This window comes from Nomascus leucogenys, chromosome 21 (genome assembly GCF_006542625.1).
Source record: "Nomascus leucogenys isolate Asia chromosome 21, Asia_NLE_v1, whole genome shotgun sequence".
NCBI classification, from domain to species: Eukaryota; Metazoa; Chordata; class Mammalia; order Primates; family Hylobatidae; genus Nomascus; species Nomascus leucogenys.
Window position 1 is genome coordinate 4,466,197 of NC_044401.1, and position 19,504 is coordinate 4,485,700.

The following is a 19,504-nucleotide window of genomic DNA, read 5'->3' on the forward strand; positions in this document are numbered from 1 at the left end:
GGCAAAATGTTATGTTAGAACACGTTATTCTAGCAATATCGTTTATATGTAGTTTATATGTAATATCACTATTTTAGGTGTAGATTATTTGAATACAAGTTCAAAAGCAATAGTTGTTTTGTGTTAAAACTAAGAAACTGTGCAGTATTCATCAGTAGTGAAATTATCAGTGGATACTGCACAGTTTCTTAGTCTTTAACACAAAATATTATATGTATTATACCTAACATTAAATAGGTACTGTTGCCTTACAGTGAGAGAACACCTCAGGCAGGAAGAAACCAGTGATCACAGCTGTCTGTCTCTCCTCCAGGGGTTTCACCTCTTGTCAGTTTCAGCCTCAGCCTCATCAGCTGCTAGGGAAAAAGAAGGGGAGGGAATGTTATCCAGCTGAGATGGCAGCTGCCACCACCCTGCCTGTGCCTTCCAGCTTTCTAATCACAAGGTGGAACATTTTCAAGGGGAAGTTTATTAGAAAAGTAAAAGGAAAACAAAACAAAGCCCCAAGTGAGAGGACAAACATAAAGAAACAGACACGTTTTCAGATAATACCTCTTTTAAGTTTTAAAGTTTACCCCAGACTGGCTGGCAGTGGCCTGGGCACAGGAAGCCAAGCTTCTATCTGCACTGAAGCTTTTGTCTGACCAAACTACACAGACTTAAGCTTTAAGTTCTTTTGTCTTGTCGCAGTGTTAGAACCGGAATGATCACCGGGACCCATGGGGATTTTGAATGTTCTCCGTTAACTCAAAAAATTAATGCTATTCTTTCGCTTGTTTCACTTTCTACGTTCACTTCTAGTGGCTCCTGTGGGTCCTGGTTTGGAAGGAAAAGGGAACAGCACTTTCTGGCCCATAGTGCTTTCTTTAGTCTTTGGAAAATGGAATTCACTGTGATACCAGCATTTATATTGTGAGGTAATCTCAAAGTGTCTAAAATTCCTGCTTTGCTTTTGACCCATTTAGGACTCTCTGTCTGGTTCTTCGGAAGCAAGTTCATAATTCAATAGGTAACCTGGGTTTGATTCATAGCTTGTTTACTTTTCTCACCTGGGCTTGTTAGCAGTCAGTCACCTGGTCTTGTTATTAAGAATCACATTCCCAGGCACTTTAAATAGTTAACATGTGCTTCTTATTTCGGACCTTGCACAAATGGTTGGACCATCCGTGAGGTCTTTGCTCTTTCCTGAGAAATGCTTCTAGCTGTGATCGCTTTTGGAGATTCTTTCATCGAACCCACTTAAACCCCCCTCCTGGATTTGACTCATTGTAGTTTAGAACGTTAACAAAATAACAAAGAATTTTACTTTCAGTTTTACTTTAAAGATTAAATTGTAATCTGGTGAACCATGAGATTTAGAAAATGGAAAACTAAGTGCAAGTGTGAGATGTAGCTTTCATAGGTAATTAATACAGATATAGACAAATATTAACACTGAAGATGGAATCTCACCCCGTGTTCATGTGCCCTTGACGTATAAGATTGAATTCACCATTTTACTTCCAGAAAGACTTCCTTATTTTTGTCCTACACAGAAAGTTGAATAAAAACTAGACTTGATTACCTGGGAATGAACTTGAGTCAATTCAATTTTTAATGTTTATCAAATCACTCACAAATCTCATAGATTATTCAACCCAAAGGATCTCTCCTCAATTCTTTTAACTTTAGTCTCCTTGCCACATTAGTCCTGGCTTTTTCTGATGCCTCCTAGACATCTTCCCAGGCTGCACTCTATCCTGTGTTTTATTCCTTGTACTTACATTCTCCAGTTTAATCTTTAAGAATGTTGCTTTTATATTGTTCCTTTAGTTATTTCCACACTCCAAAGGATTATTTCCAAATTACTTCAACTGACATTCCCTCTCTCTCCTTTGCCCTCATTATATTTCTTAATATTCATAATAATGTTGAGTTATGGTATTTGTGACTCTTCACAACATGAAACAAAACACCTATGTAGTCTCATTTCTGCAGTTTCTTTTATCAGACCCCTTTTGCATTTTAATCCAAAATCACCATTCATCATCCGCTCTGTGAGCTTTACTGCCTTTGCTCCCATTATTCCTCTACCATAAACATCATCCCCATTCTCAACATATACAAATCCTATCCCAGCTAAAAGTAAACTCTTCATCTTCAGACAGTAAGGATCCTATCTTACTCCTCTTTGTATTCTGGATTCTTAGAAGAGTATATGCGTGTAGTGGGCTACCAAAACAAGAATAAAATAATGCCTGAATAAACTAATATGAACACTCTGTTGACTCCTTGAATCTGCTGAAAATAACATTTTTTTCTCTCAACCTTTTCTGAAGTTATTTTATTTCCTCAGTCTTATCTTCTTCTTCCTCTGTTAACATTCAGGGCTAACTGAGCTTTGCAAAGCCTTCTCTTGCTAGGCTTCATCATATTCCTTCGCTGAGTTCTCATAACTAACTGAGCCATGCCACACAATCTGGCCCTTCATTATGCAGTCTTTTGTTGTTCTTCAATTATTTCAAAGTATGTAAATCTCATCTGCCCAAGTTGACAACTCTCTACCTTCTCAAGGACAAAGATTGTGTCTTCACTATGCTACACAAATCTATCACAGTGCAAGGTCAACAAAGGAAAACAGTTGTTGAGATGACCCTCCAGCTGAATGAAGTCAGCCTTCAAAACTTTTAAAAATAGAATGTTGACCTTGCCAACTCAGAGTGTGGTAGCCAAAGCATATGGATCGTTCTTTCCTCAACAGCAGAAAATAGCATCACGCCAGGCTCTTGTGACAATGTGTCCTCGAAGTGACTGCTAATTGGCTCCTTTCAGAACTCCAGTTGAGTGATATGTTCATAGAAGGAAGTCTAAGGCAATCATTCTCAACATTGGACTTTACACCAGCTACATCAGAATATACAGAGGACTTGTTAAAATACAGATTCCAAGCTTATACTGGTTTATGAGAAAGTTTCTCACCTTAACCTCTGTTTCGTCTAATCCAGACATTCTTAAGTTATGCAATAAACATACTGCCCACTTGTTTATTGCTGGGTGAGTAGCATCAGCATTGTGTGGTGGCTAGGATAGCCTTGCCTCTGGAGGCTGCCTGTGGGCTTGCCTTCATCTTATTCACTTAAAAGGTGTGTACATTTGATCAAGTTACCTGTTAAGCCTCAGTTTCCTCATTTGTATAAGGGGATATTAAATGACTGGCTCTTATGGTTGCTGTGCAGGTAACACACACATTTAGGAAACACACTTAACACTGCCTAGCCTATGGTGAGAATTAATTAAATATTAGCTATTTTTACTACTTAAAATGGCCCATTTTAGGAAGTACAAATAGCTAATATTTATTTTATATGACTCTTGCTTCCGCATAATCTGTAGACTGTTGAAATTACTGCATATTTCAAAGAGAAAGAAAAACTTTCTTAAAATTTCATAAAAGTTGTGTCTTTGTTTCCATCTCTAGAAAATATAGTAGAAATTTTAATGGAAATATAGTAAGACTTGGAGCAAAATGAAAGCAGCTGTTTGTGGGGCAGCCACAAATTAGACCATGTATGTTTAGACCATGTGATGCTGGGCTAGAAATACTGAAGAAGCAATTCCTCCACTGGTGCGAGCTTTATATAGTATTTGAAAATAGAGTAGAAATTTTAATGGAAATTTTAATTCGTTATGAAAAATATGGTAGGCTGTGTTTTATCAGATCATAAGAATTATATAACTTGATATTTTTTTACGCTTATCTGAAAATACAGAATTGAATTTAAAAATTACTTAATCCATATTAATTGGGGAGGATGACATACTTCTCATTCACCAACACGAATTTATGTTTTCATTATTTTTAATACAATCTTATTCTCATTGGTCTCAACCTTTTTTGTTTTAAAGAACAGGCTACTTTTTAAAAGTAAATAGTTATTGAATCTCCTCAGCTTGTCAGAAGTTGTCAATTTAATTATTTTAAAAATTTTATTTTTGAAAAGGTAATGGATTCATGTGGTTTAAAATGTGATACAGTAAAATAACTGTCTCTCCATCCCTGCCACCATCTACTCAATCATGAATACTCATTTTTATTCATTTGTATGTATACTTTCAAATTTTCTTGATGCATATAAAAACAAACATGAATACATATCATTTCATACATTTTACATAAAAAGTAGAATGTTCTGCATAATGATTTGCACCTCATTTTTTTAATCTGAAAGATTTTCTGGAGATCTTATATCAGTGGGTGAAATGCTGCCATTTCATTATATGGATTTCCATATGTATTTAGCAAGTCTGTTTAGTTTGTTTACAGTCTTGTGTTATCATAAATGAGTGCAGTGAGTAACCTTATGCATAAGTCTTTTTGTATATGTATGTTTATCTGTAGGATACGTTCTCTAAATTAAGATTACTTCATCAAAGAATATTTATTTGTAATTTTGATAGATATTATCAAAGAGTCTTCAATAAAAGAGCATATAAGAATGTATGAGAATGTCTATTCCTACAAATTCACCGATACTGTTACCACATTTTTGGATTTTGCCAATTTGATAGGCTTAAGGGAGGTAAGATTTGGCATCTTCACATATTTAAATGTGGTTTGTGTTTTCCTTTTATTAATTGCCTGTATATGTGGCCTTTGCCTATTTTTTAAAAAATTAGGTTGTAAGCCTTTGAAAATCAATGCCTTAGAGTCCTGTATTTATTCAAAAGATTAACGTTTTATTTTCCCCTTCTGCCAGTTTGTCATTTTTCTTTTGTGAACTTTTTATTTTAAAAAGTTGCCAAAGTTTGTAGTTACTGGGTACCATTCGCGTAGGAATTGCTAAAATGAACTTAGCTAAAGGCAGTATTTTCTGGAGCAGCAAGTTTTTATCTGAGTTGCAGGAAGCCTCAGGCTTCCACAAGACATGTCTATGGAGTTTCTTGAAATACAGTATGGTTACAAGTTAAATGTTATACATGCATGTTTTCCATCTCCACCAGGCCATGCCAGAAAGCTGTACCCAAGGATGGCATGACAAGACATAAATATATGTAGAAATGCATACAAGTTAAAAAACTACCCATCTAGTAAATAAAGCTCTGAACTATGGGAAAAGATTTTACATTTCTTTCATTTCCAGTTTTCTATTTTTGTGTCTCATTATTACTCTACGCCAGTAGATTCCAGCCCCCACCCCCTATTTTTTAAGTATTTGTGCTTTCTTCTTTTTTCTTCAGAGGGAACTTTATGAGGAGCCCTGAAGTGGAGTTTCTGTGGTTGAAGGCAGAATGGAGGGAATGGTAGGCCCTAACACCTCTGCATCTGTTCATCCCTACTTTTTCTTTCTCCTTCTCATTCTGCCATACCTAGGGGCTCCAGATGCACTCAGAAAGACCCTAGGACTCCACTGATGTAGTTTAGAAATCTTGGCTGTAGTCTACCTCCTTAAGAATGATATAATGCCAACTCTTTCTTCCAGGAACTCTGTGTATTTCCAAATCTGTCTACCCTTGCTTAGTAGAAATGGCTTCCTAATGTATAATGTCAATCAAACATCTTTTATAATTATATTCTTAATCTAATTTTTATTGAAATGGAAATAATGTCTCTATAGTAATCAGATTCATAAAATTTCTAGCAATTTGGTGGTAGGGGACTGCCTTGAAGACTACTATATAAAGCTCGCACCAGTGGAGGAATTGCTTCTTCAGTATTTCTAGCCCAGCATCACATGATCTAATCATATATGGTCTAATTTATGGCTGCCCCACAAACAGCTGCTTTCATTTTGCTCCAAGTCTTACTATTTGAAAGTTTCATCTTATATTGAACCTTCTTGCACCTTGCACCCACTGATCCAACCTTGGCTCTCTAGAGCATCACAGAATAAAATTTGCTTTTCTTCAATAAGCACAATTATTTCAAGAAAGTTACCACATCCCCTTCTTTATTCTACTTTCCAATTTCAGTTCTCTCAGTTAACTTTTGTTGTTCCTTCCACTATATCTCAAATCAAAGAGATGGTAATAAAATCCTAACTGCTATCCTCTAGGCTCATTCCAGTGTGTCAGCAGCTGCTTTAAAAAGTGGCAGTGCCAAAGGAGCACAGTACTGCATGTGGAGACTGGCAGGTACATAGAATATAAGACTGGATAATCCATGTAATCTAAATAGTACTTTTTCTGTTCTTTTCCTATTTTGGAGGAATAGGCTTTTTGTGAGGCTTTAATTTGCCTTGAAATCTGAATCATCAAAATTTGTCATGGAACAGTGCATGAAGTTTTGTCTGTACAGACTTAGGGGACCCCATCCTTTGAAGCTAGAAGAGTATCTAGTGATCATTTAGTCTAACTGGTTCATTTATAGATGGAGGAAAATTTAACAAGATATGCCGAGTGGGAGAGCTTTCTGAAAAATTCACATCTTCCTTAAGGGATGTACGCAATGGGACATTCAGAAGGCCTGTAGCCATATGTCATTTAATACTTTCTATAATAACCCAATTTCCCCAGTGCCATATGTGGTAGGCAGAACAATGACCCTCCAAAGACATGCATATCCTATATCCCAGAATCCATAAACATGTTACCTTAGATGGCAAAAGAGATTCTGCAGATGTGATTATGGTTCAAATCCCCCTGGGTTATACTGGTAGGCCTGATCTGATTACATGCATCTCTAAAAGTAGAAAATTTTTTCTGGATGCAGTCAGAGAAAAATGTGACAAAGGAAGAAGGACCAGAGATAGGCAACATTGCGGGTCTTGAAGGTGCAGCAAGGAGGCAAGAGCCAAGAAGGGAGGACAACATTCTCCCCCAGAGTTTCCAGAAAGAAATGCAGCTCGGTCAATACCTTGAGTTTAGCACAGTGACGCCCCATATTAGATTTCTTTCCTACAGAACTCTAAGATAATATGTATTGTTTTAAACTACTAAGTTTCTAGTAACTTGTTAGCAGAATAGAAGTTGCAGCAATAGAAAACAAACACCAAACAAGCCCAAAACTAAGCCAAATGCATTCACAGCTTTTTGGGCTCCAAACATTAAAAATATGCAATATGTGCAAAGTATCATGGAGCCAAATTTCCCTTGTTTGATAGCCATATCCTCATAATGAGCTAGGCCCTTTTAGAAATTGCATTAATAACTCAGGGTACCATTTAGTCATTATTGCTTCAGTGTGTTAGCTCTTATCCTGATGATGATGGCCTAAATCTCCTAAGTCACTCCCAGGGAATTGCTCCTATACCGGGGAAAGTATCAATTTAGATTAATCTTTCATATTATCACTTTTAGAAAGCATGTTTGTAGAGCATTTTGGAACCATCTCTGCTTTACACCTGGGTTCACGTGGCACTCGTTTCCATAATAAAGGCCAACTTATACTAAGTATGTTTCTAAACCAAGTTAGAGTTTTATTAATTTACTAAGTGCTTGGAGACAGCACAATTTTCCCTAAGAAGTTGAAAGCAATGGAGACTGCTTTCAGGCCTTTTTCCAAATACGTAGTTTCACAAATGCACTGCCACCTGGGTATTCCTTCGTGGGTTAGAACAGAGATGTGGTTGTATTTCATGGCCTTAAACTGCCTTTCAAAGAACAAATAATCCTTACTAGTTATTATTTTGTGCTAAGTAATGGACTTATATTACTGAACATAGATTTGTATATCTAATCATCAAAACTCTATGAGGACAGTATTCTGAAACCCTATTTCAGATGAGGAAACAAATTTGGTGAGAATAAGTCACATATTCAAGTGCACATAATTTACAATTGCTGAAATGAGACTCCCACGATCACTGGTCTTACCCCAAAGCCTGTGCTCTATCTATTTCTACATGTTGCCTATTCATTCCTTAATTCCACAGTCTCTGGAATGTGATAGGAACTCTGCAAAGGTTATTATGTGGATAATGAGTGAATGAATGAATGAATAAAGCCTAGAGAGAGGTAATAAAGAACTTGTGCTTATATCTTCACAACAGTATTAGGGATTTTTATAGGTATTTATAGGTATTTTTTATAAAGTCATTATGAAGATCTAATTAAGCTAAAAAATTTGAAGCAAAAAAGAAACCTTTAAAATATATATAATGTTTTATATCTGCATTCCACTGTCTTTCTTCCAATGGTGTAAACACACACACACACACTAATGTGGTTAGTGGATTTGTTTTCAAGTACAGTGCATGCCTCTGTAAGATGGGCAGTTCCTCGCCCTCACCCGGAATAGGTAAAGACAAAGATTCCTGGGCAGAACAAGGAGACAAGATGAATGTTACACAGTGGTTAGGCTTTAATGTTAACTTTAGAGCAGGCTTTGACACAATGCTGAAATGTTAAGCTGTTGTAAATTGTGTGTGACAGGTAGGCTTTGACAAAGTTAAAGAAAAAAAAGTCACTGAATTGAACTTTATGTGGTTTTCAAACTTTATTTTTTTATTTTTTTAAGCAGCTGAACTTTTTTAAAAGAAAAAAAATAGAACCTAGTATATAAAACAGTTATGAGGATGAGCTGCTTTGAATGAAGTGGGGATAAGGGACCCAGAGCGTCCCCTGCTCAACTCCAATTCCCAAGTCACCCCCTATTGAAATTCTAGTGCTCCAGAAAGCCCAGTGTAAAAATTACCGTATTAATGATTCTACCTTTTGCAGAGTTCTTCAAACTATAGTAAACAGAGAATGTTGTATAGGATTTACTGTTACATGACCTTTATCATTTGACTCATATAAATGTCTATTGTGTCACTGGAAATACTTGATATTTCCAAGGTCATTCATTTCATGAAAATACACATATTTTATTTCCTGGACATCCTAGGAATCAGAATGAAATGACTGCTTTCAGATAGCTTTAGTCTAGTGCACATGGAGGTTTTTTTGGATGTGGATTCTATTTCGTATGTGATGTGTCAGACACTAAGCATGAAACACACAGGAAAGGGATCCTATTGGTTTGTCTTGTAAACAGGAAGTTCTCAGTACAGATTTGTGGGATAGATGGTTGAAGTGAATTCATTGTTCTATGGTGAAAATCATCAAGTATCAAGTTCAAAGATGAACAAATATCTTTTTAAGATAATTATTACTGACATGGTTTTCTGCCCCTTCATTATTTGTTCAATATTGAAGTAAAGTAATAGGGTTTAAGGCAGATTTTTAGCTATAGCTTTTAGGGATTTCAGATAAATACTAGAAAATATAAGATTTTTCTAGCTAATTCCTGCTACTGTTTATCTCAGCAATTACTAAATGTCAAGGAACCGTGAAATGTTGTGTTAGGCATGATATTATTTGATCCTCACAACAACGTTGACAGGAATTACAATTATTTCCATTTATATAAGAGAAAACTGACACCAAGAGAGGTCTATTAACTTGTCCGATGTCACCAAATTTGTAAATGTTAAGGCTGGGACTTGAGGTCAAGTCTTCCTGGCTCTAGAACCCTAATGCTCAATAGCTTGCCTGCTTGGAGTTACTGCATAATTTTTGAAGAATTTACAATGTTCGATTTTGACTTGAGGCATGCTTGGAATTACAATTATGCCAAACAACAGTGAAAGCACATCTAGTACTTTATCACAAGGAAAACTTATTCTACATTATCCTGACCATGGGGAAAGACTTGTATTTTGGTAAGCCAATTGTTGCTTACTTATTCTCTGACCTAACACACTCTCTTTCTAGAACCCCAAGCTGTTTCCATGGGGCTATAATGCAAATTCAGATACATTTCTTTATGGACCTTGAAATCAGACTGTTTGGCAAAGAACATACTCCCCATTATTTTGGAAAGCCAGCTGTATCACTGGAGTCTACTTTTACTTAATCTTTTACAGCCAAGAACTCTATGGCATGTTTTTGCCAGTCTCCCTGATATTTACATGGATGATGAAATGTCCCCAAATTTCACTGAACCACAGCAAACACTTTGACTACTATTGTGGCAGGACTGTAATAACATTGAGTGCACCTTCAGGAGGTCGAGGGAAAGATGGCTGTGCATACTGAAGAGAAATGGCAGCAATACTAAAGAAGTCCCCAAAGTGGCAGCTGCCTGTTGTGCTCTTTGATGCCTTGCATGGGAAGGTGAGGGGAAATTATTTAAACAAGTGAACTCGGGAGACCAGTACATCACCATTGCCTTATTTCATTGTGGAAGACAAACAAGCTCACTGGAGCCAAATAAAAACTAGATACTGCCCTTTAGATTCCATGTTGGTAGTTACTCTAAAATCAGGGCAGATTTTATTGAACTAATCAAATGATGTGAATTGTGCGTTTTATTATTTAAAAGCATCACACTCAAAAAAAACAAATGAATAAAAAATAAATTGTATAGCTATACAGATTAATCTCAGTAAGCATAATCCCAGTAAGTATAGCCTTATTGTTTTACTCTCCTCTTCATTTCTACAAAAGTCACCAAAATTTCTCTTCTCTGCCTTCACATATGGAAGCGTATGTGGGTGGTGAGCAATCTGTTGTGGTGCTTGAAGACTATGAAGCTACATCAGATAGGACAGGGTAAGTGGTGGAAGGAGGCCAGAATCTGACATGAGTAGGAGCATCTCTCAGGATGTTTGAAGTCTAAAGTTATTTTATTGTCCTTTGCAAAAATTATGAAAGGGTTTCATCTGTGAATGCATATTGAACTGTCTTCACATAAAATCTAATTCCAAGTTGGAATTCAAACTCTTCGTGTCTCCCCTTTCACCTACTCGTCTTCCATTTTATTTCCCTAAGCTTTGTACGGTCTTTTGTCCACCTTGTTTTACAGACCTGCTCCCAACCAGGGACATTCCCTTTCTTCTTCGAGACACACAAATATTTGCAGTGCTTCACTGAATTGGCCTCCTTGCCATACTTTGGTTAGCACAAACACTGCCTGCAGTGATTACAAGCTTCCTAGGTCTCTGGATTCTTACTCATGAGAGGCTGAAAAGACAGGTTAGAAAGTGTTTGTTCTTTTAACTGAGAGACCTGCCCTACAAAATACTATGCAACTAAAATTTAATGACAGTCTCCATCCAGACGTGAAACAGGCTAATGAGCAGGCTGTTTACATCTTTCTTTTACATTTTATTTTTTTTCAAGCTTCGGAATTATTGTAACTTGTGAAAATTTGTCTATATGCTGTCCCTCATAAATTGTTTGGCCTCACAAACAGGTTGCTTAAGGCCTTGGAGTCATAGGAAATAAAACCACATTTGCAACATTTTTAAAAAGAAAATAAAACAGAAGACAAAGACAAAAAGCAACTCATGCTTTGGTTCTTTAGAAAAATCACTTTGGCAATGACTAGGACAGAAATTACCAGAATCAAGTGAATAGCAAGCAAGAGGTGCTTACCTATTTTTAGGAGTAATGAAAAAAACATTGTAGAACACCTGTTATGGCATATCCTTTTTTAGCAAAAAAAAAAAAAAAAAAAAAAAAAAAAAAGGCCTCATTTAAAATAAAGGTTTTTAAGTAACTATGGAAAATTCCTTACACAATCAGTTCTCTAATAAATATTTGGATGTAGCCATTAGCCAAAAGTTTCTGTAGAAAGCAACTATGTTTTTGAAGGAGACTTAAGACTTTCATCTTAAATCATGTCAAGAAGTGGCCAAGAAATAGAACCTTGGCTAGAATTAAAAAGAGGCCACTTTCTCATCTTTAAAAGAGACAAGCAAATATTAAAATAAAACAACTGTAACATCCAAACAAGCAACAGACAAAATAATGCTAGGAGAAATAAGGAAGTTAATGACAGAATACTTTTTTCCTACTTTCTTTTAATGTTGTTTCCACCCTAAAATAATATCAGATCACTGGTGAAAGGCAGTAACTCTAGTAAGACATGCTGATAACATTGGGTGTGGTTTTCTTTCTTTCACTGCATAGACTCAGAGTTGAATTTATAATGGGTTGTCTTTTTAAATTATTTTTATTTAATAAGCATTTGTTTTCATTTTAATTAGTTAAAGTTACTCTTATGCTCTCTCCAAGTTCCTGCATCTCTCAAACACAAGTGTCTACTTTATTTTTCCAGGAAGAAAAGAAGAGTATGAAGAGAATAATGATGAGGTAGTCTTTCTCTCTGCAGAGAATCGAGGATCTGGGTTCCCTACAACATATAACATTAACTGACAGATTTTTCACAAAAGCTTTAAGACCTTAGCACAGATGACGAGTGAGGGGGATTGTGAGACTTTTTCTCCGTGGAGTTATCTACCAATAGGGATCAGAGGCAAACTGCTGGACTATCTGGTGAAGTTAACTCCCTGCTGCCTAAAGCACACCTAGTCTCATGCATCTGTTGGTCAAACTTTGTTTTCAGGTAGAATTTGTCAAAGCCCTATCCCCATGTGTAACGACTGAAGATCTGATTGAAGATTCTCAGAGCTTGAGTCATTACAGCTCTGAAATATTTCTGGAAACTTACTATGCCCTTCTTAGTTACTTTTTTTTCAAATAAGGAAGGTGAGTGAATTTGGGGGCCGCCATTATTTACCTGGTAATGTTGCATTTCCTTGCTAAGGGAGGGCTGGGAAAGGCTGACGTTCTGAAGGGCTTTCAATCAGCAGCTGGATGGATGTACTCTGCTACTGTATACCCCTCTAGCACTTGGCTTTTAATTTTTACATCTGAATTATGAAATGCCACCTCTACTAGCTACTGCCAGGAGCCCGGAACATTAATATTGATGTCCAGAAAGGTTGGGAGCGCAGCTACAGGAAGATTTAAAGATGAGAATTATTAGGAACGTCACTCAAGTAAATAAATCCACTATACAATTTACTTACCTTTTTCACCCCAAATTTTAAAGGAAATTTATTTTTAAAGAAAGAGAAAAATCAGCATATGATCTGAGCCCACTAAGTATAGCATAGATGTTTCTCTCTTTTCTTCCAGCCACACTCACCTGTCGTAGTCATGTATGATTGGTATGGGCTGAACGCAGCAAAGTATGTTGCAGCACCAAATAATATAAATAGAAAAAAAATGAGGGGAACAAGAGACAGAGAGAAAGGGCAGGTTAGGACACAACATGTGTCCCCTTGAAATTTTATACTTAGTTATAGCCACATCAGTGTACAGAAGGCAAACTGTTGCTTGTGATTTTTGAGAACCATCTGCTGAGCCTAAGGCAAATTTCACATTAAAACCTAATTTCAATTGTGACCTAAAAATGAGGAGAAATGCTGTGGTTCTAAGCAAATTCCACTTTGAATGTCTTTTCCCTACCCTTGGTGTTGCGAAGTGACACTTATGGGGTAGGAACCTAAATGAAACAAAGGCCACAGGAGGCAAAGTGCTTAGTCCTTCTTTCTCTACCCCAAGGTTTGCACAGCTGTGGTAGTGTTCACAAACCTGACTGAAGTCCTGAGATGAGGACTGATTGCACATCTGCTGGACCAGCTCCCGCTCACAGTGGAGGAGGATTTGCTTATTTTTAATTTTCAAATATGACTCCAGCTCCCACAGTTTGATTTTCCATCAGGAACAAAGGTTTGGAATCCTCATGTAATTAGGGGAAATCCAAGCATAGTTTTTCTTCAGGAAAAAATTAAAAACACAAAATAAGAAATGAAGGCCAAAGTAGACTTGATTCTAAATTCCCTCCAATAGTTATTTTTCTCCAGCCCTCCCCTCTCCCTCTTAAACAATGGTAGATTACAAAGCCCGATTTCAAAGGATCTAATCAAATTGAGGCGATAAATACAAAGCAATTTAAGCTATATAAGCAAAATGCAGCACTACGACTTAAATCAATTAGTACTTTGATGCACATATGTGAAGTCTTCAGAATGGGACAGAAATATCTTCCTAGAGAAGGTAGGCATCTTAAAGAATGCAATGGGTGTGTTTTAATGATGCAAATCAAGGACTTATGCACTGTAAGTGAACCCACCATAACTGAATACCCAAAGTTTGCTTGGGCACTGCATTGTCACAGTGCGCGAAAGAAGGTTGTGGGATCCTGGTTCAGTCTCACATGAAACTGAATTGCTAACCATTAGTGAAATCAACACAAAGCTGAAATGACTGTAGATGTTCCTCTTGGCAGCTCATTACTCTGTGCTTTAGCACCTGCAGGAAAAGCCTTTGTTAGATCCTTCTACAGACCAGTGTTTCCCAAGCTTGACTGTCCACATGAATTACTGGGGACTCATGTTAAAATGCAGATTCTGATTCAGTAGTTTGGGGGCAAGGCCTGAGAATCTGCATTTCTCACAATCTTCCAGATGATGTGAATACTGCCAGTCTGTGGAACACATCTTGAAGAGCAAAGGTACAGGACTAACAGTACATTTATTTATATAGTTTTGAAAATTTCCAGGTAGAAGTGCATATGTGTGTTAAGCTAGTGATGGTGATAGGAATACTAAAATCGTGATCCAGATGCCTTTTGAAAGCATAAACTAGCTTGAGAGAATTGTACACATAGTCCTTGGAATTTGGTACCCCAGTGCCTCTTACTAAACAATGGCATTACATTTTGGTCAAAGCCTAGAAGTTTTGTTCAGGTGGCATCTGTGACACTTTTATTACTCTTCTTTCCCCCCAAAGTCTCTACAGAGCAAAACCTTGGATTGCTTTATTAGATGAATTATGACTAAAAATTCCATTTCGTTTTCCGTGGCAATAAAAATGTGTTCAAAACCTCTTCAGAATTCACTGCTGCATGTTTGGTGCAGTTTCTGCAAAGCTGCTTCAGGGTCTTTCACAAACCTATATAGGCCTAATCACAAGGGATTCTGTTGTAATAGCTCTTTCAAAGTCTGGTTGCTAAGCTTTTCTAGGAGTTTATTTCACAATATAGCATTTTTGTTGCTTTTCTTCTGCTTCAGCATTCAGTGGTTCAACAAGGATCTTTTGGACACTTACTTTGTGGGGAAAAAAAAAAAAAAAACTCCTGGAAACTAGAAAAATGCTTAATACTTGGTCAGGCATCCCTGGGTTCAAATTGTAGTCCTACCTGTATACCCACATGACTTTGGGCAAGTTTATATAACCTAATCCTCAGTTGCCTAGTCTGTAAAATGGGAACAGTGATCCCTGTTTATGTGTAAGATTACACAGGATAATGCATATGCAGTTCTTATAATAGCATGAAATATGTAAAAACTAAACAAAGTGCTGTCAATTATATTAATATTCATTCTGAGATAAAAATTAACAATATGCTTTAGAGTATGTGTGTATGATTGTGTTTGTGTGTTTCCTGTAGCTTGTACAAGTTGAGGCATTGTCTCACAACCTTGGTTAATATTCAATGGAAGAATTTTTAAAATTTTTGTTAATTAGAGATGGGGTCTCGCCGTGTTGCACAGGTTCCTCCTAAACTCCTGGGCTCAAGCAGTCCTCCTTCCTCCACCTCCCAAAGGGCTGGGATTACAGGCGTGAGCCACCACACCCAGCCAAGGATTGTATTTGAAGAGAAAAAAAAAAATGATGTAGAAAGGAAAGGCTTAAATTTATGAATAACTGATTGTCCCAAAAGGAGCTCCTAGAAACAAGGAAAACCTAAATTACTGAAGTTTTACTTCACTATTTCTAATTATAATTGGACCAAGGAATATATTAATACTGAAGCAGTAAATGATTCTTTTGGTATTTTTTTAGGCTACACTAAAGTTATTTTAATTTTTTTTATTTCAATAGCTGTTGGGGTACAAGTGGTTTTTGGTTATATGGATGAATTATATAGTGGTGAAGTCTGAGATTTTAGTGCATCTGTCACCCAGGTAGTGTACATTGTACCCAATATTTTGATTTTTATCCCTCATGAAACTCCCTTTATGAGTCTCCATACCACTGTGTATGCCTTTGGTACCCATAGTTTAGCTCTCACTTATAAGTGAGAACATACAGTATTTAGTTTTCTTCACTTAGAATAATGGCCACCAGCTCCATCCATGTTGCTGCAAAAGACATTGTTTCATTTTTTTTTTTTTTTTTTTTTTTTGAGACAGATTCTCGCTCTGTTGCCCAGGCTGGAGTGCAGTGACGTGATCTCAGCTCACTGCAAGCTCCGCCTCCCGGGTTCACGCCATTCTCCTGCCTCAGCCTCCCGAGTAGCTGGAACTACAGGTGCCCACCACCATGCCTGGCTAATTTTTTTTTTTGTATTTTTAGTAGAGACGGGGTTTCACCGTGTTAGCTAGGATGGTCTCGATCTCCTGACTTCGTGATCCACCTGCCTCAGCCTCCCAAAGTTCTGGGATTACAGGTGTGAGCCACCACGCCCAGCCTATTTCATATATTTTTATGGCTGGGTAGTATTCCATTGTTTATATATACCACATTTTCTTTATTTACTCATTGCTTGTTGGGCATTTAGGTTGGTTCCATATCTTTGCAATTGTAAATTGTTCTGCAATGAACATACATATAGAGGTGTCTTTTTAATATAGTGACTTGTTTTCCTTTGGGTAGGTACTCAATAGTGGGATTGCTGAATTGAATGATAGATCTACTTTTAGTTTTTTAAGAAATCTCCATACTGTTTTCCATAGAGGTCGTACTAATTTACATTCCCACCAGCAATCTATAAGTGTTCCCTTTTCACCACATCCATGCCAACATCTATTGTTTTTTGACTTTTTAATAATGGGCCATTCTTGCAGGAGTGAGGTGGTACCTCATTGTGATTTTTATTTGCATTTCCCTGATGATGAGTGATATTCAGTATTCTTTCGTGTAGATTTTGGCCATTTGTACATTTTCTTTTGAGATATGTCTATTCATGTCATTTGCCTATGTTTTGATGGGGTTATTTGTTTCTTTCTTGCAGATTTTTTTGAGTTCCTTGTAGATTCTGGATGTTAGTCCATTGTCAAATGCAAAGTTTGCAAATATTTTCTCGCATTCTGTGGGTTTTCTGTTTACTCTGATGATTATTTCTTTTGTGGTACAGAGGCTTTTTAGTTTAATTAGGTCTCATTTGTTTATTTTTGTTTTAGTTGCTTTTGTTTTTGGGGTCATAGTCACAAATTCTTTGCCTAGGCCAACATCCAGAAGAGTTTTTCCCAGGTTATCTTCTAGAATTTTTATGGTTTCAGGTTTTAGATTTAAGCCTCAAATCTATGTGGAGTTGATTTTTGTATAAGGTAAGAGATAGGGATCCAGTTTCATTCTTCTACACGTGGCTATCCAGTTTTCCCAGTACCATTTATTAAATAGGGTCTTCTTTTCCCAATTTTTGTTTTTGTATACTTTGTTGAGGATCAGTTGGTGGTAAATATTTGGCTTTATTTCTAGGTTCTCTAATCTGTTCCATTTTATTGAATATTTGTTCTGTGTCTATTGAGATGATCCTGTGGTTTTGGTTTTTGTTCCGTTGGCCTATGTGTCTATTTTTATACCAGTACCATGCTGTTCTAGTAACTATAGCCTTGTAGTATAATTTGAAGTCCAGTTAATGTGATGCCTCCAAATTTCTTCTTTTTGCTTAGATTGATTTGGCTACTTGGGGCTCTTTTTTGGTCCCATATAAATTTTAGGATTGCCTTTTTTTCCATTTCTGTGTAAAATGATGTTCGTATTTTGAGAGGAATTGCATTGAATTTGTAAATTGCTTTTGGTGGTAAAGTTATTTTCATGATATTCTTTCAATTCATGAACATGGGATATGTTTCATTTGTTCGTATCTTGTACAATTTCTTTTAGTAGTGTTTTCTTTTTTCTATTGCTGCTGCACAAATTAAGTTTTTAGTAGTGCTTTGTAGTTCTCTTTGCAGAGCTCTTTCATCTCCTTAAGTATATTCCTAGTTATTTTATTTATTTTTTTGTATCTGTTGTAAAAGGGATTGAGTTCTTGATTTGATTCTCAGCTTGGTTATTGTTGGTGACTAGCAATGTTAGTGATACATTGATTTTGTAACCCAAGACTTTACTGAATTTGTTTATCAAATCTAGGGGTATTTTGGAGCATTCTTTAGGATTTTCCAGGTATACAATCGTATCATTGGTGGGCAGTCATAGTTTGAGCTTCTCTTTTCTGGTTTGGTTGCTCTTTATTTCCTTCTCTTGCCTAATTGCTCTGGCTAGGACTTCCAGCACTATGTTGAATAGAAATGATAAAAGCGGGCATCCTTGTCTTGTTCCAGTTCTCAGGGGGAATGCTTTAAACTTTTCCATTCAGCATAATTTTGTCTGTGGGTTTGTCATATATGGCTTTTATTATTTAAGTCCCTTCTATTCCTAGTTTATTGAGAACTTTTATTATAAAAAGATTCTGGGTTTTATTGAATGCTTTTTTTGTGTCTATTGGGATGATCATATGGTTTTATTTTTAATTCTGTTTATGTCATGTATCATAGACACATTTATTGACTTGCATATGTTAAACCATCCCTGCATCTCTGAAATACAATGCACTTAATCATACTCTGTTGTCTTTTTGAGGTGCTGTTCGATTGGATTAGCTAGTATTTTGTTGAAGATTTTTGCATCTGTGTTTATTAGGGATATTGGCTTACAGTTTTCTTTTTTTGTTAAGCCCTTTCCTGATTTTGGCATCAGAGTAATACTGGCTTCATAGAATGAATTAGGGAGGATTCTGTCCTTCTCAATCTTCTGGAATAGTTTCAGTAATATTGGTACCAATTCTTCTTTGAATGTCTGGTAGAATTCACCTGTGAATTCATCTGGCCCTCGGCTTTTTTGGTTGGCAGTTTTTTTTTTCTTAATTACTGATTTGATCTTACTGCTTGTTATTGGTCTGTTCTGGGTTTCTATTTCTTCCTGATTTAATCTAGGAGGGTTGTATGTTTCCAGGAATTCCCATTTCTTCTAAGTTTTCTAGTTTGTGTGCATAGAGGTGTTCATAATAGTCTTGAATAATCTTTTTATTTTTGTGGTATTGGTTGTAAGCTTCATTTCTAATTAAGTTTATTTGAATCTTCTCTCTCCTTTTTTCTTTGTTAATCTAGCTAATGGTCAATCCATTTTGTTTATCTTTTCAAATAATTGACTTTTTGTTTCACTGATGTTTGTATGTTTTTCAATTTCAGATAGCTCTCTTCTCATCTTTGTTATTTCTTTTCTTCTGCTAGCTTTGGTTTAGTTTATTCCTCTAGTTTCATGAGGTGTAACATTAGGTTGCCAATTTTTGATCTTTCAGACTTTTAAATGTAGGTTTTTAGTGCTATAAACTTTCCTGTTAGCATTGCTTTTGCTGTATCCCAGAGGGTTTGATAACTTGTATCACTATTGTCAATTTTTAAAATTTTCATCTCAATGTCATTGTTAAACCTCAAATCATCCAGAAGCAGATTATTTAATTTCCATGTATTTGTATAGTTTCAAGAGTTCCTTTTGGAGTTGATTTCTAGTTTTATTTCACTGTGGTCTAAGCAGATACTTGACATGATTTTGATTTTTTTTTAACATTGATTAAGACTTGTTTTGTGGCCTATCCTATGGTCTATCTTGAAGAATGCTCTATGTGCTGGTGAGAATAATATATATTCTGCAGTTCTTTAGTAGAATGTTTTGTAAATATCTGTTAGGTCTATTTGTTCTA